We start from the raw sequence: 23178 nt of genomic DNA on the forward strand, positions 1-23178 counted from the left end.
TGCCCCCTGAATACGGTGATGCTACTGAACATCAAGAGGAACCAGACGATGTGCACGATGATGTTGCAACGGGCGAAGCTGCTGAAGATCAAGAGGAACCAGACGATGTGCCCGATGATGATGATCTCCGCCGGGTCATTGTCGATGCAAGGACGCAATGCGAAAGTCAAAAGGAGAAGCTAAAGTTCGATCGCATGTTAGAGGATCACAAAAAAGGGTTGTACCCCAATTGCGAAGATGGCAACACAAAGCTCGGTACCGTACTGGAATTGCTGCAGTGGAAGGCAGAGAATGATGTGCCTGATAAAGGATTTGAGAAGCTACTGAAAATATTGAAGAAGAAGCTTCCAAAGGATAACGAATTGCCCGACAGTACATACGCAGCAAAGAAGGTCGTATGCCCTCTAGGATTGGAGGTGCAGAAGATACATGCATGCCCTAATGACTGCATCCTCTACCGCGGTGCATACAAGGATCTGAATGCATGCCCGGTATGTGGTGCATTGCGGTATAAGATCAGACGAGATGACCCTAGTGATATTGACGGCGAGCCTCCCAGGAAGAGGGTTCCTGCGAAGGTGATGTGGTATGCTCCTATAATACCACGGTTGAAACGTCTTTCAGAAACAGAGAGCATGCCAAGTTGATGCGATGGCACAGTGAGGACCGTAAGAAAGACGGGAAGTTGAGAGCACCCGCTCACGGGTCGCAGTGGAGAAAAATCGAGAGAAAGTACTGGGATGAGTTTGCAAAGGACCCAAGGAACGTATGGTTTGCTTTAAGCGCGGATGGCATTAATCCTTTCAGGGAGCAGAGCAGCAATCACAGCACCTGGCCCGTGACTCTATGTATGTATAACCTTCCTCCTTGGATGTGCATGAAGCGGAAGTTCATTATGATGCCAGTTCTCATCCAAGGCCCTAAGCAACCCGGCAACGACATTGATTTGTACCTAAGGCCATTAGTTGAAGAACTTTTACAGCTGTGGAATGGAAACGGTGTACGTACGTGGGATGAGCACAAAAAGGAGGAATTTGACCTAAAGGCGTTGCTGTTCGTGACCATCAACGATTGGCCCGCTCTCAGTAACCTTTTAGGACAGACAAACAAGGGATACCACGCATGCACGCACTGTTTACTTGACACCGATAGTATATACCTAGGAAGCTGCAGGAAGAATGTGTACCTGGGCCATCGTCGATTTCTTCCGACCAACCATCAAGGTAGAAAGAAAGGCAAGCATTTCAAAGGCGAGGCAGATCACCGGAAGAAACCCGCCATGCGTACCGGTGATCACGTACTTGCTATGGTCAATGATTTACACGTAATCTTTGGAAAGGGTCCCGGCGGACTAGCTGTTCCGAATGACGCTGAGAATCATGCACCCATGTGGAAGAAGAAATCTATATTTTGGGACCTACCCTACTGGAAAGACCTAGAGGTCCGCTCTTCGATCGACGTGATGCACGTGACGAAGAACCTTTGCGTGAACCTGCTAAGCTTCTTGAGCGTGTATGGGAAGACAAAAGATACACCTGAGGCATGGGAGGACCTGCAATGCTTGCACGAAAAAGAGGGCATGCCTCCGAAGCAGTATGAAGGTCCTGCCAGCTACGCTCTTACGAAAGAAGAGAAAGAAATATTCTTTGAATGCCTGCTCAGTATGAAGGTCCCGACTGGCTTCTCGTCGAATATAAAGGGAATAATAAATATGCCAGAGAAAAAGTTCCAGAACCTAAAGTCTCATGACTGCCACGTGATTATGACACAACTGCTTCCGGTTGCATTGAGGGGGCTTCTACCGGAAAACGTCCGATTAGCCATTGTGAAGCTATGTGCATTCCTCAATGCAATATATCAGAAGGTGATCGATCCAGAAATCGTACCAACGCTAAGGAGTGATGTGGCGCAATGTCTTGTCAGTTTCGAGCTGGTGTTCCCACCATCCTTCTTCAATATCATGACGCACGTCCTAGTTCATCTAGTCGACGAGATTGTCATTCTGGGGCCCGTATTTCTAAACAATATGTTCCCCTTTGAGAGGTTCATGGGAGTCCTAAGGAAATATGTCTGTAACCGCGCTAGGCCAGAAGGAAGCATCTCCATTGGCCATCAAACTGAGGATGTCATCGGGTTTTGTGTTGACTTCATTCCTGGCCTTAAGAAGATAGGTCTCCCTAAATCGCGGTATGAGGGGAGACTGACTGGAAAAGGCACGCTTGGAAGGGACTCAGTAATATGCAGGGACGGATATTCTTGGTCTCAAGCACACTACACAGTTCTACACAACTCTACCTTGGTGACCCCATATGTCGATGAACACAAGAACAGTCTGCGCTCCAAACACCCGGAGCAGTGCGACGACTGGAATACATGTGAACACATCAAGACTTTCAGCAGTTGGTTGGAAACACGTCTCAGAGGTGACAGCACTGTTTGTGATGAGCTGTACTTGTTGTCCAGGGGACCATCTTCGACTGTAATGATTTGGAAAGGATACGAGATAAATGGGAATACATTTTACACGATTGACCAAGATCAAAAGAGCACGCCAAAACAGCGGTGTCCGCTTTGATGCAGCAACCGAGAGGGGAAAGGACACATATTATGGTTACATAGTGGACATATGGGAACTTGACTATGGAGTAGATTTTAAGGTCCCTTTGTTTAAGTGCAAACGGAATGACAACAGTGGATCTGAAAAATCTTGGGTACACTGACGAACCGTTCGTCCTAGCCAATGATGTGGAACAGGTTATCTATGTGAAGGACATGTCTACCAGACCGAGAAAAAGAAAAGATAAGGAAGCGAATACATCATACGATGAGACAAAGCGCCACATAGTTCTTTCAGGAAAAAGGGACATCCTGGGAGTGGAGGGCAAGACAGACATGTCTGAAGAGTATGAAAAGTTTCATGAAATTCCTCCCTTCAAAGTCAAGGCTGACCCAAGCATCCTGATAAAGATGAAGATTATCCATGGTTACAGCGCAATAAGCAAATGCCACAAGCGAAGAAAAAGTGAAGACTTTCTACCGCAACTATTATGATGATACCATGCCAACTTTGTAACAGACGAGTATGATACCATTGTCCGTTTTGTACATGCACATGCTATGCCAACTTTTTCAGAGTTCATTTGAAAACTATGAATTTAGGTCGAATTTTGTCTATAGGTGCGTATATGTTCATTAGTCCCTGGCCCACGCGGCTCGCCCCTGGCCCATGACCATTAGTCCCGGTTTGTGCCACAAACCGGGACTAAAGGGTTGGTCCTCGTTGCGCTCAAAGTTTAGTCCCACCTCGCCAACCGAAGGGCGCTCATACCGGTTTATAAGCCCGTCCCTCTCTGCCTTGCTGAGCTCCTCTCAAAGTGAAAATAGATGCCCCTATACAGGGAATTTGACCCAAATTCATAGTGAATTTCTCTGAAATTCATAGAAATTGATTATGAATTTAGGTCAAATTTTCTCTATGTGCATCTATGTTCATTTTTTAGTAAAGTTAATCACAAACTTGCGATTCACACAAATTTCAAAGAATTCAAATTTTAACTATTCAAATTTGAACACTAATGGCACAAACAAAAAGTTTATAATTTTTCTAAAACTAATGGCACTAACAGAAAGTTTATAATTTTGCGGACCTAAAAGCGAAAGAATTAAAAAATAAAGCAAAAAACCAAAAGAAAATAAATAATGCAGAAAACAAAACAAAAAACTGGAAAAAAATAAAAATAGCAACAATAAGTATTTTGTTGTAAGTAGAAACAAAATAAAATAAATAAAGCAACAAAGAAAACAAAAAAAGTGTTTTCAAATTTGAAAACTAATGGCACTAACAGAAAGTTTATAATTTTTCTAAAACTAAAAGCAAAAATAATTAAAAATAAAGCAAAAAACAACAAAAAATAAATAATGCAGAAAACAAAACAAAAAAACTGGAAAAAAATAAAAATAGCAACAATAAGTATTTTGTTGTAAGTAGAAACAAAATAAAATAAATAAAGCAACAAAGAAAACAAAAAAAGTGTTTTCAAATTTGAAAACTAATGGCACTAACAGAAAGTTTATAATTTTTCTAAAACTAAAAGCAAAAAGAATTAAAAAATAAAGCAAAAACAATAAAAAATAAATAATGCAGAAAACAAAACAAAAAACTGGAAAAAAATTAAAAATAGTGCCGCCTATTGGGCCCCCATGGCCTGAATACGACTAGAAACCCTACCATGGGCCAGGATTCAGGCCCGCGGGAGGCCAAGTAGGCCCACAGGCACATAGTGACAGATTAGGCCCGAAAGCCTGCAGTTGAGAGGAGCTCGAGAGGGTGGACGCAGCAGCGCTTATAAACCACTCTCGAGCCCTCTCAACTAGCGAGGTGGGACTAAACTTTTGGGCGCGGGGCAGCACAAGGCCTTTGGTCCCGGTTGGTGGCACCAACCGGGACTAAAGGGGGGCATTGGTCCCGGTTCGTGCCATTGGTGCCACCAACCGGGACCAATGGCTTTGCTATATAAGCAAAGACTTAGGAAATTTTCATATTTCCCTCGCAGTTGCCCCTGACGACGCCGAGCACATCGACGCCGCCAGGCTGCCCCGACGCCGCCCGCCGCCCCCGCCGTCACCGTCGCCCGCGCCCGTCGTCGCCGTCGCCCGTGCCCTCGCCCGCGCCCTCGCCTGAATCCATCGCCCGCGCCCGCGCCCTCGCCCGACACTACCGTTGCCGCGCGCCGCCGTCCCCTGCCCCGACGCACGCCGCCCCTGCCCCGTCGCCGTCGTCGTGCCGCCGTCCCCTGCCCCGACGTGTCGCCGCCTCTGTGAGCACCGCGCATCTGCCGCCCCCGCCGCTGCCATGCAATTTTTTACATGTTTTTACATTTTCATATATATATATATGTATGTATGTATTTTTTAGATATATGTATTTTTTGATGTATGTTCATATATGTATGTATGTATTTTTACATGTTTTTTGTATGTATGTATGTATTTTTTCAATTGTAATGATGTTTTAAAAATACATATATGCAAAAGTTAGGTTTTTAATTAGAAAAGTTTTATCTATATATGTTCTCTGATTTAGTACATTTTAGGTTAGTTTTATATATTTGGGAAGAAGGAATAGAAGGAAGAAGAAGGAAGAAAAGGTTTTATATATGACGAATCCGATATGACCAATGTCCCCCTCCGGTTAACTCGGGAACACTAACTCTCTCGGAGAGAAAAATGTTATCGGGGAAAAAATATGTTATCGGGGTCGAGGGTCGTCGAACATGAGAGGAAGAAGAGGATAAAAAAAGAAGAGGAAGAAGAAAAAAAAGAGGAGAAGAAAGAATAGAGGAGAAGAGGAGAAGAATCTCCTCTATTCTTTCTTCTCCTCTTTTTTTTTCTTCTTCTTCCTCTTTTTTCTATTGGGAACGAGGGTCATCGAGGGTCGCCGAGCGGTAGAGGAAACCCTAATTAAATAGAAAGTATCGTCGGTGTGAGATACATGTGGCCGTTGGTGTCGGACACTACATCCACGTCCCACAAGTGACGCGGGCGTCGATGCCCACGTCACTTGTGGGACATAGATGTAGTGTCGTCGTTGTTGTTGTCGATATACCCCCTCCCGATAGCTTCATGCATTTTTAAGAAGGAAAAAACAAGCATATTATTTTCCCATGTACGTATGTCGAGGCCACTCCTTGAAGCGTTCTCAAGGCCACCCCTAACCATTGAAGCGTTGTCGAGGCCACCCGAAACCCTAGAGAAGCAGCGTCGAGGCCACTGATTAATATGATTCCTTATTGTGATTACCTAGCTATCTAGTTATACGTTTGCCACTAATATATCCATATATGTCATGTTTGAATAATAATTGCCATGTTGTAAATATTTGTAGAAACTATGGACAACCCCCGAGACGAAGCACAAGAAGCATTGTTGAGGGACATAATCGCAGAAGGAAGTGATGCCGTCTGCTCGTTGATGTTTCTCAACGACACCGATGGTCTGGAAGGAGAGGGTGAAGAAGCAGCTGGCTATGATTATGATGGCTCCGATGGTCTGGAAAGACAGGGTGAAGAAGCAGTAGACCATGAGGACGGCTCCGGTGACTGAACCGAGTTCGGCCAGGTATATATAGTAGTTAAGCATGTGCTGACTAGCTAATTGATGCATTCATTGTTTTGGTATGTACACATATTAATTAACTCTCGTCTTTGTTCTTTTTTCTAGCCCTCCGGATCGAGCACAACTTCGGTAAAGAGACGAGGCCCGAAGAAAAAGTTGAGCTCGGATGAAAGGTTTGAGATCATAGCAATCGTGTGCGACGGCCAACCGATTGAACCCATCCGGACAAAGAAAGAATTTGTTGCTCAGTGAGGGGTTCTGGTTAGGGACAAGATCCCGATTAGCATCCAGCAATGGTATAAGCCTAAGAACGAAGACCCTGAGGTGTCTTATGTCAATGATATGCCGAAAAATGATCTTTGGACTGAGCTGAAGTCAAATTTCACCCTACCGCCAGAGGATGATCCGGAGAAGCCAGTTGAGCAATTAATCAAGTCTTTTGCTCTTAAGAAGATGGCAGACCTATTCAGGAATTGGAAGAAAGACCTGAATAAGTTTGTCGATAAAAAAGAGACCCCAGAATTCAAGGGCAAATATGAGAAGATCAGAGATGACTGGCCCGCATTTGTGGCCCACAAGACATCGGAAAAGAGTAAAAAGATGTCGCTGACAAACAAGCAAAATGTTGCGAAGAAGAAGCTTCACCATCGCACGGGGTCAGGTGGCTACCTCATAGCCCAGCCTAAGTGGGCCAAGGTTGAGAATTATCTACTTGATAAAGGGATCGAACCAGAGACAATGACTTGGCCAGACCGTTGTCGGACTTGGTTCTTCGGGGCTGGCGGAACCTTGGACCCTGTAACAGGGAAGTGCATTTGGACGGACGATCAATTGGACATACCAGTCAAGAGGCTTCAGCAATATATCGAAGCAGCGCAGCAAGGGACGTTCTTTCCAGACAGAGAGAACGACGAGCTCACAATGGCCCTCGGGAATCCTGAGCACCCTGGACGGACACAAGGCACGCCAGGCTCCTTTTCGTGGAAGGCTGGGTTTCCGAACGCAGGCGGTTACAAATGCCAGGAGAGGAGGAAGAAAGTGCAGCAGACCGAACTGCAGGCGCTGCACGCAAGGATACAAGCGATAGAGGAACGAGAAGCAAATCACAGCAAACGACCTGCCGAAGCTTCCCCCGAAGCTACCCCGCCATCTCAGCGGAGAAGTAGCGTGGCTTCCACCGAGCTGCTTCAGTCGGAGCATGCCTTCACGACTACTTCCAGCTATCCCGTGGATGCTATCATGGAGGTTCAAAATTGCCAACCTTATGGCGCAAGGGATGAATTTGAAGGTCAAGGCGGTTGTTGGCTCTGTTTATCCTACTGAATCCGGCGCAACTTTTCACTGCTGGCCGATTCCAGAAGGATATGCTAGGGTGATGGTGGATGAAATAATGGAGGGATTTGAGGACCTCCGGCTTGACCACCCTACCGGTGAAGGGGAGACTCGGCTGGGTTCTGCTCTGAAGACTCCATGCCTATGGCCGAAGGATCTCATCAACCTTCTGAACTGGACGCCTCCCCCTCCTCCTCCTCCTCCGGTGAGTCAGGGCACTCCGCCTCCTCCACCGCCTCCTCCTCCGGCGAGTGACGATCAGGGCACTCGGCCGGCTCCTTCTCCGGCGCGTGGCGGCACTCCACCTCCTTCTCCGCCTGCGCCGGCGCGCCCGAGCAGCCAGCCTCCTCCTTCTCCGCCTCGTCAGCAAGGGCGGAAGAGACCCGCCGCCGCTTCAGCTGCTCCGGCGCGTCGTAGTCCTTCTCCTCCACCTCGTAAGCAACAAAAGAAGACATCCGCTCCGTCTGCTCTGCCGGCGTCTAGCAGTATAGCAAAAGGCGGGAGGACATACAGATTCGGTCCTTCTCTGAAGACTCCAGAGAAGTTACCATACGAGATGACCCCGGAGGAGAATGCGAAGATCGCGCGAACCGAAGTGAAGGACTGGTTTCAAGGGTTGAAAGCACAGAGACATCCACCTCCGGAGGAGAAGGTAGATCCGGTGAAAGCGAAGCGCACTCTGGCTGCCCTGACAAAACCACCCAAGTCTCCGCTGAAAGGCAACTATGAGCGCATTATTGGAAGGCATTTGCCGAAGCGGAGAGGTCGGAAGTACTGTTAGTGATCAAAGGATGAAAGAACGACGAGCTGGGAAACAAATTGCCCAGCTCGGCGAACAAGCAAAGCAATCGTGCCCCCCGCTCAAGGTGCCTGCTAGCGACATCGTCGATCCGAGGATGGTGCCCGGTTATAGCAATCCTGGAGATTACCTGTCCGACGATGTACATTATGATTTCTTGGAGGTGCAGATACAAAGATACGAGTACGGGAAGCCTCTCGTCAAAGATGAAAGATCTCTATCAACGATGATGCAAAGATTGCATGATTGGTACATGAAAACCTGCACAGAGTCTGACGGGAGGAGTACTTTGTATGTGAGAGTTAAAAAGGAGCATGACCTCGTTGGAATTGAACTGTTGCCTATTCCATTTGAGGAGTTCTATCAGTTTTTCAATCAATTGGCCCTCGATAAAGCAACGGTCACCTGCTACTGTCTGTAAGTAGTACTACTTCTGTCATTAAGTCTCTCTATATAACTCAGCTCTTTCATTGCATGTATTTATAATTATCCTCGCTATATTATGCAGATTGAAGATCGCCGAATTGAAGAAAAGACAAGTGGGTGATATTGGGTTCATTAACACAAATCTCATAGATGCAACTGAGGTTAAATATCATGCCGAAAATACCGAGGCCAACTTGCTACAATCGTTGGTAATAAATGAACACAAAGATATAATACTCTTTCCTTACAACTTCAGGTGAGTGTTACTGTCTTGTGGCATATTCGGTTTCCCTTATTAGTCCAGGTTATAGTAATGTAATATTGATGAGTTATGCATGCGTGTGCAGGTACCACTATATTCTCCTAGAGATTAAGCTTGAGCAGGGAGTAGTAATTGTCTTAGACTCCAAACGAAAAAATCGGAAGGAGTATGCGGACATGACTGAAATGCTCGAGAAGTAAGTTAAATCGATCATTATCCACCATATCAGCAACTTTGTTCATTTCTGATATCAAGTAATTGTTTTCTTTGCATGGCAGGGTTTGGAGAAAATTCACCAAAAAAGCTCCGGGACTGCCGAAGAAGCTGCAATTTAGACACCCGAAAGTAAGTACTATAGTAGCATATTCCACGCATCTCCTAGTGATTCAAAGGCTAGTTTCATCAATACCATTTGGCATTCTTGCTTATCAGTTTGATTGACCTATATTTCTTGTAAAGTGGTTGTGGCAGGAATAAGGGAATGATTTCTGTGGATACTACATTTGCGAGTCCATCCGCCACACGACCTGTGAGCGGGGCTACTCTGACAAACAATATGAAGTGCGTAAATAACAATATTCACAATTTTAATTTATTACCATCATTTGTGTTGAGTTTCATTCATTCATATATATATATATGTATTGACCCCCTTCTTAAAATTAGATGTTTCGGATGCGGGATGAACTCCTAGCACCAGATCGCATGCGAGCAATTCAAGAGGAATTGGTGGCATTCTTTCTTGACCACGTGATTTCTGAAGACGGAGAATACTATGTGGACCACGCGTACGTATGTTAGGAGATTATATTTGTAAAAGATAATTAATTATTGTATATATGTAGCCGGTAGTGTCGGATAGATATAGGAGAACTTGTTGTTCGACCAATCTCTCGGAGAAGGAGAGGTGGTCGATATCACTTCTCTCTGTATGCATATATGTTCATGACGATCTTCTGTTTCCTTCGTTTGCTTACTAGCTAGCTAGCGTGTCTAGCTAGTCCTCTCTATACGTATGTATAGTACGTAGCGTCGACCAAGCACGGACAAAAGAGATGACACTTCTCTCTATTAATTAGCTAGCTAACACAATATATGAAACACCTAAATTAAACCCCCAAAACCCCCAACCCCCCCCCCCCCTTTTCAAAAAAAAATCAAAAACCCAAGCCACAGAAATGCTGACGCGTGGATGCCTATTGGTCCCGGTTAATGCCACCAACCGGGACTAAAGGCCCTCCTACCTGGGCTCGGCGCACAGGCCACATGGAGGCCCATCTGTCCCGGTTTTGGACTGAACCGGGACTAAAGGGTCAGGGCATTAGTACCGACCCTTTAGTCCCAATTCAGGAACCGGGACTAAAGGCCCTTACCAACCGGGACAATAGGCCCTTTTTCTACCAGTGTTCAAGATTCTCCCCAAGATTTTTTTTAGAGAAGGAGGAAGAACCCGGCCTCTCCATCTGGGCGATGCATGCATCGGCTTTATTAATTACTAGTCATAAACCCGTGCATTTGCACGGGCTAGCACTTCTATTATTAGATAGAAAAACTTGTTACTAATTAGAAATGTCGGACAATAATATGAGTATGTCGATATTGTTACATGGCTTCAGACTATTTTGTGAGGGTTCGGCAAAGCTACATGGCTATCTTTGTTGGACATAGGGTTCGACAATGTTACATGGCTTCAGGCTATTTCGTGATTAGATTGTGTCCAGTTGCATGAAAACCTTATAAATATTGTCATTGTGTTATGGCGAGGAACCACATATTTACAGATGAAATGTGGAAATATGTATATGCTAACTTATGAAAGTTATATAAGTCAGAGGATATATGTGGTATGTTTGTAGAAAGACATGGTTACAAATGCATATGTTGTTGCATGTATCATGGATTCGTGGCCTATAAGTTTCTAAAAGGTAAAAAGATCAAGTATCCTATTGTAACATATATCTTCACGTCTTGTCCTTACTAAAAAAGACATATTTCTTTATCTTTTTGCCACGCTAGCATGGTGGAATTATGAAAAGTCTATTTTTGTACATACGTGCATGGTTTTCTATCAACATGCCAGATATCATAGCAGATAATATAGATATACAAAGAAGAATTTGTTGTATATTTTCATTACTATATGCAGCACAGATTATTCAAATTTTAATTTCTTGTCTCAACCAATAAATTCGTAAAGAATTTCTTTTATGATTAACGTGAATGGAATTTTTAAAAAAGTTCTATCCATACTTTATACATATCTATATCACATAAATAATAATGTGTTTATATGAGATCTTTGTGTCGCATGATATGTCCAGATTTTATTGTTACGTCATTAATTTATATGTATTTAAAGATGATTTAATAGGTAATTTTCACTTTGTTCTAAGGCCAAAATAAAGACATGTATAGATGTATAATATATGCATATACATATTATCAATCTGCTCCTAGAAAGAATCATCTGAAAAAATTCATGTAATTCACCAATCGCATGCAAGCCTGCCAAAGTAGTACATCTTTAAAAAATATGGTATTATGCACATGCATAGTACTAAGTGACACTGCAGATAATTCACCACATATGCATCACGACACCACTACACTGCACCTGGCCACATTGGATGTAGCTGAATCTAGTCCGCTCCTCTAATACATAATCGGGCGAAGTGTGCTCATGGATAGGCATGTACATAGCAATTTTTATATTTATCTGACGCTTTGTTTTGGCATGAGTCCAGACATCCAAAAATCAAGTAGCACATTCAAAAATTTCAGGATAGGTTTTACATGCATTTGGAGTTGGAGAACCAACGACGAACTGGACCACATTGGACACATAAATTGGTGTGTCCAATGTAGGTCCTCCGATGGCGAATTTACCAATTACCACAACAACACAATCTACTTTAGACCACAATTGGTACACCTCATCCTAAACTGCATCGACCATTAATCCACAATTATCATGGTTAGATTGTACTCTTCTCCAAAGATGAAGCCAAGAAGAACTTGTTAGATGTCGTACTTGATAGTTGGCCTTATATCACAAACGTGAGTGTACTTGGATGCCTGGGGAGGGTGGAGGGAGATGTGGCGACACTAACAATGAGGAAGACTGATCACCGCTAGGGGTCATAGTCGAGCTCTCATCATCCCTCGCAGCACATGGCTTCAGGTTCTTTGCAGTTTGCCGCTAGCCATGAGGGTGGGAGAGCGCAATTGCTGGTGATGGGGAGTTGGGGACATCCTTTGGTGAGAAATCGCCACCACTGGCCATATGTTAGAGAGCAGGATTGAAGGGGACGTGGAGTCAATGACCAGGTACAGGAGCCGAGGAAGATGTTTTTCCTCTTTTAATCGATCGGCAGAAGATTTTTTTTATGGAGTTTCACTGGCCATCAACTGGATTCTATCTCTTTTTTTTATCGGTAGAGTTTTTTTCTAAACTAGATGATACCCCGCGCATTGCTGCGGGAATGTTGTATCACCGCAGTCGTACCAGAGGTTAATTCATAGTCGCAAACAGTGTAACAAATAAAAAAATTGTGGATGAAAGTCATTACCAAATAAACAGGAACAATATGTTAAGAATTTGGTATGGTACAATTGCAAGTAGAAGCTGACTGGAGAGACTAATGACAATTTTCTTGATTACAAAGGCGATTGCTCTACTGATTTATTTATTTTTTGAGAATGACTACCCAAACACCACAACCCCTCAGTTGTTACATTCAGATAGCATGAGCGGACGTAGCCCCTCTGGTACGTTCGCAATAATCAGCAGGTCTCCCTCCCGTCTGCTGTATGCCGCCAGCTCGTGGGCCAGAGAATTCCTGCAGCGTTTCAAAGCATTGATTCCAACAGACTTGAACAGCATTGCCGTGTTTTTTATATCGCTAATCACTGGGAAGCACTCCGATCGATTTGAGGAGTCCATCCTCAGTTCCTTGGCAATCATTGCGCAATCAGTCTCGATGATTATATCTCCTCGGTGCATAGCTGACAATGCGGTGATCCCCATGAGGAAGGCCTGTCCTGCTGCCTCCTCAACCGTTCTGCAAGCGCTCATCGCCCTGCATGCCGAAAATAGAACCTGGCCGCGGTGGTCTCTAGCGACAGCCCCTGCCCAGCATTGTCCGGTTTGCAACTGAAAGGCCGCGTCTGAACCTGGCCGCGGTGGTCTCTAGCGACAGCCCCTGCCCAGCATTGTCCGTTCTGCAAGCTCTACTGATTTTAGGTAGAATCTATAGTGTCGTTTGTAAGAAGCTGCATGCATTTTCGATGATGTAACATGTGAGGTCTTCTCATAGGGAAATTCTCAAAGAAATAACAGAGAACACTGCATCTTGTATATGTGAGTTGAATATGAAACATTTGGATGAGTTCGTAACAGCAGGCCTCTATAAAAGGAAAAGTAATGCAAAAAGTAGGATAGATAAATATGAACAAAAAATGATTTTTCTAGTTTTCTGCTGTCAAAAGATATAACATGAATTCCTCGCAAAAAAAAGATATAACATGAATTACCTTTACCCTCACAATTATATATGAAGTATAGAGTGTAACTACATATGGTAAGAAAGTAGATGTGTGAACTAATTTGATAGCTCAACGTAGATAAATATGATAATCTTTTCCAACTGATGCGTGCATCTTAAAAATCAAGAACCATTTTTGTGGCTGTAGGAAATAAGGAACAAACTCATACTCCCTCTGAATATAAGACCTTTTAGATCACTACTTTAGCAATCTAAAATGTCTTATAGTCATTTGCAGAGGGAGTACATTTTATTGGCACGTCACTCTAGCATAGGACATATTCTTTGCCATGCATCTATCTCACTTGATGACGTCGTCACAGAGATTACAGCACAACAGTACTACGTACTTCATATAGCAATTAGTGAAAGTCATGGATTCTAGGGTCAGACGTCGATGGGCTCATGGAAATGATTTTTTCATGCACAAAGTTTATTTTGCGTCCACGTCACACCCTGATACAAAATGCTTCTGCACGTCAGAATAAACTGAGGAAATATCATCAATCGGATATAGTAAAAAAAAACACCAATCACTCGAGTGGTTCATCCAGACAAAACAGAAAGCTGCAAGAATTTTTCTGTATCAGCCAATACAGCCAGAACGGAAATAACTCGGCAATTAAGAACAACTGTTATGAATATAATATAGCAAAGAATGGTATGGCGGTCCAAGAAAAACTTACTTGTATTCATCCACTCCGGGGTACAGTTTTATATGAGATGCATCAGAGGGGAGAGGAGGGGTATACATGCACGCTTTACACAACACTCAGGCGCCTAATCCTATCTGTACGTGTGAGCTGATGCTAGATGCGTGCGGCATGATTTCATGCATGGCCGCGCAGAACGGCCCGTTAGACTTGCTCATATGAGAAACGGCATTGGCTAACACAATAGAATCGCTTGAGATCGCAAGAACAAAGTTTTTAACTTTTCCAGCGTCACCAATTGCATAATCTAAAAAGCATTGTATTACCTGCCAACAATACGGAGTAATCCATGGAGAGACGCAGGCTGTAAGTTGGCTTTTGGGTGAATTCAAGAAAAACAGTGATCGGATTTGATTGAACCGATGATATGACGACGGCATCGACAGCACAATCAACACTTCAGCTTCTATAGGCTTGAACAACCAGATTAAGATTCGAAGGAGTATATGGAGGGGCTCTTGATCTCCAAGTGCTTTATAGATCGAAGGGATCATCTTAGTAGAGCAGCACTTGTTCGGTTGCCTAGATACTAACTTAATGGAGGAAGATACACATATAGGGGAAGAGGAAGGGATGGGATGAGATGTGTAGATCAAGCAGCGTCTTAGATGTACCTGGCCTCTTTGACTACCTCACTATAGAAGATGGAAGAGCGACCGATCGAACGATGGCTGATCTTTTGTGCTAAATAAAAAAGACGTATCTGAAGAGCAAACCATCAAGGAGTAAATAAAAGTTGTATCGCATGATGTGTGGGGCATGTGGGATGACGTGGACAGCATGCATGTAAATGTAGCATGGGTTTTTCTAGTTGAAAGGTGTGGGTCATATAGGATGATGTGGATAGTTTGCATGTTTTTTTTTTGCGGGTAAGATAGTTTGCATGTTAAGAGAACTAAGATAGTGGGGATGAACTATTTAGGTATTATAGTTGACACAATTTTTTTTGAAAGAGCGGATGGATGCTTTTTGTTACAACATCGGACGTGACAGATAACATTTTTTTGTATGGATCATATTTGTTCTGCATGTTTTCTTTTTTATATTGGATGTAAATTTTACAATTAATGGTGTAAATAGTTTCAATGACATGGATTAATGAGAAGGATTTAAAGGTGCGGCCATGTAAAGGAGTCGTGGTTGTCTTAAAAATGTATACGTGAGCCCAGGGAGATGTTATCTATTCTTTTCAGGAGATGTTTTTCTTTTGTAAAGGAGTCGTGAGGAACGGCGATGGTGCACACGGCCTCGCGTGCTCACGGTAAGTGTACGAATCAAACGATGGCAAGTGTTACGGGGCATTGAATGCGAGCGAAGGGCCAAAGCAGACATACGTAGCTTGGAACAGTAATGTACGGTGATCCCCGTCGCTTGACAAAACGATCCCGTCACGGCAGGGTTTACATGTTCCAACAGTACATGACGAGACTACCGGTCCAATGTATTTAATATGCTAGGAACAAAAGGCAGAGTCTTATTCACCGTCTACCATAGGAAATAGCATTATAGCAACAATATTTTTTTGTCATTTACAATTTTTCTATAGTTGAAGCATATAGTTTGTTGTTGTTCTGTCCAGAAATAACAGAACAAATAAAAAGAAGTATATGGTTGCACCAATTAATCACTATGATTAACAAACTGAAGAGAATCATTGCAGCCTAAAGCATGCAAGCAAATACTAATTTTGCAAGGTTAAAACAAAACTTTGCAAAATGGTGTCCATAAAAAAATATTGTAATATGCATTGAAAAAAGTAAAGACATGTATGACGCAACTTTGGGAAGCTTTGTGGCAATAAGAGTAATAAGGTGATGTAAATGGGCTGTAAGGATTTAAATTTTATGTTTTTGCTAAGTTGGAACAGAGAGAAGAGGAGAGAGAAGAGAAGCACGTTGTACATTCATAGAAGGCTGTAGCACGCGCTCTAAGAAATTTTATGAGTGAAAGCTGGGTCATATGTTAAAAAAATAGTACTACCTTGTTGCGGAAATCCGTTGGTGCTCCTGGGAGTGCGCGCTCCTGCACGCGAAAATATATTTCAAAGTGCACATTAAGTTTCAAAGAAAACCAACATTTTTTGTGGTTTGTGTAAAAAAGACAAAATGATGTTTCGTGAGAAGCATTTTTAACACTGAATTTTGTTTTTTTTTCACACGCGACACATAAGTTGTCGGTTTTTCACGAAACAACTTTGTAAGCTTGTACAATATCAAGATGTACACACCAAGTTTTTGTTTGAAATTTGTTGACATTTCAAAATATGTTTAAAACACATTTTAAAAACCAGAAGCGCGCACACCCATGTGCCAGAACTCTACTCTCTTGCGGAAATCTTGTACATATTGACTATTACATTGACTATAGATGACATGACAACAGTAAGGATTTAAATTTTATGTTTTTCTTGAGTTGAAATAGAGAGAATAGGAAAGAGAAGAGAAGTAGGTTGTATATTATAACCGACTGTAGCACGCGCTTGAGGAATTTTTATGAGTGAAAGGTGGGTCATATGTAAAAAAAAATAGTGCTACGCACTTGTTTCTAAATATTGTACATATTAACTATTGCATTGACTACAGATGACATGGCAAAATTACATATTAACTATTGCATTGACTACAGATGACATGGCAAAATACTATAGGCAGCAGCTGGTTATATTATTAATCATGCTCTGATGAAAATAGTGATGATCACCGCGTAAATCGTAAGGGCGTAAAAGAATTCAAAAAGCAGTGTTGAACCAGTACATATATATAGGTAAACACGTGTAAAGCAAAGAGAGCAAGGACGCCCAACATTTCAAATGAATGACGTGCAAGCTTGCTTAGCCAACTTAATATATTTGTATAAGTTGTGCTCCATGTTGTTGAGAATGCAACTTTGGAGCAGATTTGCATTTAAAAATCTGCAGACTGTTGTGTTGTTGAGGGCTCCGTAGCCATTTGGCACTTCGAATAGTACAGATTGCGAGTGATCAATGTGTGCTGCTGTCGCCATTATGTCTATCCTTGGGTTTATAATTCTGTAGTCTGCTGTTTGCACCTACGACACACACGTTGATACAGTACCTTAACTCCGTCGCTATGTCCTGGACGTCCGTCACGCACTCACGCTCACCGTCCAAACGATCATACGCATTAACTGTCCCGCGTACCCGCCTTTGACTACGGCGACCATCCATATCCCAGCGCGAACCAACGCCCCGAGATACCGTGAGCAGGCGCGGACGAGCACGCCAGTGAATTTTCGAGGAGTCGTGCTTCTACACTATCTTCTACACTACTATTAAACAATCCAACAAGAATTTTCTTAAGTGCATCCAACAATTACCCCTAGTGCACCTCACAGAATGTACCTGAATCCGTTACCACCGCATGATTAGACCCACTAACTTAATCTAACAGCTAGCATTAATCTAATACATACTTTGTGTGCATTTAGCAAATTGCATTGACTGATCTACATCTACATCTATACTACTATTAAACAATCCAACAAGAATTTTCTTAAGTGCACCCCACAATTACCCTCAGTGCACCTCACAGAATGTACCTGAATCCATTACCACCGCATGATTAGACCCATTAACTTAATCTAACAGCTAGCATTAATCTAATCCATACTTTGTGTGCATTTAGCAAATTGCATTGACCGATCCTACTCCACCTCTAAAGAAAATTACCCACCATGCCACCCGCAAGTGAAAAGTAACGATTCGACAATAAGGCGTTTTTTTTCCATACCTGCATCGAGCCTCCGCCTGTGCCACGTTGCTGCGCTGTTAGGCCTGCTCCGTCCCTCACATCCTTCCCGATTCAATGCCCCCCCAACCCTAGCCGGTTGCGCCTCCGCAGAAAAGGAATCGGTGGTGGAGAGGATAGGTCAAACCCCGGAGGTCCAAGACCTGCGACTGATTTTGCGGCGCATCAGCACCAGGCGATGGCGGGTATCCTGTGCGTGCATGTGGATCTACATAATGTGTCGGCACAGGGCTGGCACTGCGGCCAGGTGACGTCGCTACCACCGCCGAGCACCATGTAGAGCTGTCGCGCGAGCCGGCCCACTCCGACGCACGAGAAGTACTCGCCGCTGCCCTGCCTGACGCCGGACACCATGGCCCCTGTGTCTCTGTTGCCGACGCCTTGAAGACCGGCGTGGTGTTGGCCGGCTTCAGGTCGGCGGCCCGGGAGTCGCGGTGTAGGCGGGCGAGCACGTGGGACCTGTAGCTCTGGTGCCGGCCCTGCTCCTGCGGGAGGAAGTCCCTGGAGTCGAGCCGCAGGGTGAGCCTGCTCTGGTGAAGGAGTGGATCGAGGAGAACGACCTGCGCTGTTCTTCAATCATGTTCTGGTGAAGGAATCGATCGCCGGTGAACGACGTGCTCAATCTTGTACGTAATTCTGAAGTTAGCTTTTCTCATGCTATCTTCCCCATGAATCGCTAACTGGAATTGATGGAATTAGGAACATCATATTGCTTTCAACTTGATCAACATCTGCCCTTTTATTCGTGGAAGAAGCAGCCCGTGAGGACGACCTGCTCTCCTTTTCAATCTGGTGAAGTTTCCCTTTCTCATGCCATGTTCCCATGAATAGCTCCCTAGAACTGACAGAATTTTGATCGAAGAGACTGCTTTCAACTTGATCAAGCTTTCCCTTTTATAAGAAGAAGAAGAATCAGCCGGGCTTGTATTTTGTCTATTGAGATGGAAGAAGAGGCTAACACATCGTACCATGGTACCATGCCAACATGAGGTACCAAGCTTTCCCTTTCACATTTACTTTTCTCTCATCCTGAAATATGACACTTGCATAAGTGTTTTTTGCTCATGATTACTTTACAATTGCATAGCTATATTGTCTGTTTTGGTACCTCATGTTGGCATGGAATTTAAAAATTCGGACGAAGTTTGGGCATTTTGGTTTAGCTGTGATTGTCAAAAGGGCTTTGAGGTCTGAAAAAGGTATACGAACAATAGGTCTGCCGATGGCAAGGTAACGTCATGTCGATTTGTTTGTGCAAGGAAATGGAATGGTTAATCTCTTTTCCTAAAGTAAATTTAGTTAGCAGGTCTGAACATGTACAAGTAGCAAGGGCTACATGGGCTAATTCAGTTAACAAGTCTGAAAACTAAATTCAGTTATCAACCAATCGGCCCGGTGCGGCAACGATGGTCTGCGCAGCCGACCTGAAGCCATGGAGATGGGTGTGCAGGTCGTCGACGTGGGGTTGCTGCGCGCGTATGCCGAGGTGTTCATCACGCGCGATGACCCATCCTAATCTCTTTTCCCAAAGTATATTCAGTTATCAAGTCTGAAAATGTACAAGTAGCAAGGGCTACATGGGCTAATTCAGTTAACAAGTCTGAAAACTAAATTCAGTTATCAACTAATCGGCCCGCAACGGTGCGACAATGACGGTCTGCGCAGCCGACTTGAAGCCATGGAGTTGGGTGTGCAGGTTGTCGACGTGGGGTTGTTGCGCACGTATGCCGAGGTGTTCATCATGTGCGATGACTCAAGGAGGCCGACGAACAGGACGCCCTTGGACCGACATGGCGCCGGAGGCCATGTAGCACGTGTTGCTCTTGTTGCCCTATATCCTGGACGCCGCCGACCACAGGGGCTCCGGCTGCACGTGTTTCCTAGCCGCCTCCGACCAGGGGGGCTCTTGCGACGTGTTGCTTTGTATCCCAGCCACTGCGGACAGCGAGGGCTCCCTTTGCATGTGTTGCTTTGTACCCCGGCCGCCGCTGACCACTCGGGCTCCGGCTTCACGTGTTGCTCTGCGTCCACTGCTTCTTTGGCGAGCTAATGGCGACGGCGAGGACGCGCCGAGAGCTCGTTCTAGCACGACGGAGAACTGGATGTGTTTGTTGAGAGGGACAATGGGAATTCTAGGGTACGAGGAGATTATTGAAATTAGGAGGTCATCATGGTTTGGATAATTTCATTGTTGGATTTTGTTGTTTCTCACCAAGAGCTATTTGACATATATAATCCCAATGTTCTGTTTTTTATTTTCCAAACTATTATAAACTGGGTATGTGCTTTATTGTGAACGTTCACGAGAGAAGCTTACTACTATTTGGAATAACAGGTTGCAAATACCTACGTTGCTCTGGACTTTGTCATGGAAGGATTAAGACTAAATGACCATAAATGAACTACATTAGCTAGGACCTTCAGATTATGAGTAAGCGTGGTTCCACCTTTACTGGTTTGTGCATCTAATTTATCCGTTAGAGAGTTCCGTGACTGGTTTCACGTGTTCCTGACATTGCTTGGTACAATCGCAGGGGCGAGGATGTCTTATTGATGCAACTTGATGGTTTGTTTCTGTATGAACTAGCAATGTTTTGTTTCTTAGATGCGCAAACTGGTATCTCAAAAAAATAAGACTAGCAATGTTTTGTTTCTTAGATGCGCAAACTTGTATCTCAGAACTATGATGAATTGTGTCATTTAATGAGCTTGTGTGGAAACTACTAAGTTCCATTGCCTCTATATACACACTTACATATCTTTTTTCCCGGTGCCTATTGCCAGTGACACATTCTTAGGTACCAACTAAAAGAAAATAAGATTGAAAATGTATTTTTCTTTGGTTGGGAGTATTATACCTCAAATTTAGTTTAGTTTAGATCTAATGATTACTCTAAGCTATGAATAACACGTGAATTGTGTCAGTTATGCAGTTTAAGAGGTCATGGGTGCGATATATGACAAACAATTATATCTGCGTTACATGATAAGCATCTACATAGTACAATGGTTGCCCGCGAGGTGTTAGTGATGGCGTTGGTTGCCAAGATGCACTGTGGGGGGGGGGGGGGGGGGGGGGGGGGGGGAGGGGGCGTATACTTGGCCACAATTTAATTTTCTTCATGGACTGATTTTGTATCAATATAGTTAACTATATTCGGTACTTGTTACGCAATGGACTTGGGCATGTATTCATAAAGCATGATATTTCCAGTCATTTTAAGGATTTAGAAATTATATGCTATCTGCATGAGATTTCGGCTTCACAGAAAGTAGGTTTACATTATTAATAGAATTATGAAATATATTTTTTGTCGAGACGTGAACGCACGTGCATACTTACTAGTGCCTATAAAAAACTACACCGGAGCCCAGGAGATGTTTCAGGGAGAGATGTTTTTCTGTTTTCAATTGGAATAAGACTTTCACGGATCCCATCTTTTTTTTTTGAAAGCTTCACGAATCCCATCTTGGTTTCCTTTTCACAGGTAGAGTTGCATGGGAAGTAGGCTATATCTTTTTAGACGGAGACCATCTCTTTGGAACGGATGGCTGCTTTTTTTTAGAAACATCGGACATGTGATGTGGATTAATTAGAAAGCTTCAAAGGTGTCTCCAATTAGTAAATATAAGATTCACAAAAGATCTTACAAAGAAATACATCAATGAAGCCACCATCTAGGCAACATCTGTAGCTACTCCTATCTAGTTGATAAAGGGATGATGATAGTCCGGGCTTAATACCACAGACCTCGCAGCCAAGCCTAACATCTAAGACCTGAGGCCCCAACCAAGCCACTTGCCGGGTATGGGGCACACACTGGTCTGGTGCGCTCTCAGAGGCCGCCGCCGCCGCCAACTGCCACCACACCATCTTCAGAGCTGTACTGACGCATCATCCTTGCCCGATCTAGCTGTCTTCGACGCCATCACGGCGCCCAACTTCAGCACCTCCCTGCGCTCAAAATGTTGAGCACGTAGCGGTCCCCGACGGTACACCTCAGCACCATGCCTCCAAGTACCACCAGCTGACACAACTTGAAGTCTCAGGAGATCTGTCGTGCGTAGCACCTGCCGACCAGGCATGACAAAGCGTAGTAGCTGTCGGCCAGGCATGACTTGACATCTCCACCGAATCTCCATGCAAGACGAAGCCGCTCCACCTCCTACCTATGACTTCCAGCACTGATAATCCTGGTCCAATATACAAATTCAGTCCTACCACAAAATAAAAATAAAATGATGCAACTGTTGAAAATCATTCATCGCCTAAACCTTGACACTACTAGGGAAAAGCCTAGCAGTAGCGCGGGTTTTTGGTGTATTAGTAGCGCGGGCGCCCGCGCTACTGATACGGCGCCACAGCTAACTTGTAGCAGTAGCGCGTGTATAACCCTCGCTCCTGCTACTTCTGATAGTAGTAGCGTGGTTGACGCCCGTGCTACTACTATTTAGCTGTAGCGTGGGTCATCGCCCCGCGCTACTACTAACTATTTGGGAATTAAAAACAAATCCATCCATGGTTGCTGCTGCTAGGCGTCATCGTCATCTCCAACCATGGCAGCTGCTGGTCCTGGAGGGATGAAGTTGTCCATGGTGATGGTGACCGCCAAAGTTGGAGCCGACGCTCGAAACCTATATGAAGCTGCTCGTGCTTATCCTGGTGCTGATGCTTCTCCTGCCGCTCCTCCTCCTCGTCGTCCTCCCCCACATCGGAATCTACAGAGCCCGTCAAACACGCAGGCCAATCAGCGACCCCGGCGAAGAAACAAAGGATGCGATGCGTGCATCGCGTGGTGGGAGATGAGTTGGAGGCGCGCGTCGCTGGAAGCAGAGCTCTCACCGCCACCGTCCTTGGCCAGCTCCGCGGAGCCCCCATTGGCGTCCCTCTGGACGCCGCCGCCGCTCTCCGTGTCGGACCCGGCGGCCCCGGCAGCAGCAGCGGCAGCCTCCTCCTCCTCCTGGACGTGGCCGTTGTCCGCGTCGGGAGACACCGAGGGAGAGGAGTTCACCGAATTTGGGGAAGGCGCTGAGGTGCGAGATCGGCGGCGGCGGTGGGTGAGGATAGGAATCACGGGTGGGAGGAGAAGGGGAATGGGAGAGTGAGGGAGAGAGGAGGGATTCGGCCGAGGATATGGGGACTTCACCTACCTTTTACTTAGTAGTAGCGAGGGGTATAAACCCGCGCTACTACTATCAACTTAGTAGTAGCGCGGGTTCA

General features: G+C 44.5%; 1 pseudogene; it reads right to left on the minus strand.

Moving 5' to 3' along the window:
* The window catches only part of LOC123068111 (disease resistance protein Pik-2-like), a 50207-nt pseudogene extending 37199 nt beyond the window's left edge, over positions 1-13008 (minus strand).
* Between the last annotated feature and the right edge of the window lie 10170 nt (positions 13009-23178).

Source organism: Triticum aestivum, chromosome 3B (genome assembly GCF_018294505.1).
Source record: "Triticum aestivum cultivar Chinese Spring chromosome 3B, IWGSC CS RefSeq v2.1, whole genome shotgun sequence".
In the NCBI taxonomy this organism is placed as follows: Eukaryota; Viridiplantae; Streptophyta; class Magnoliopsida; order Poales; family Poaceae; genus Triticum; species Triticum aestivum.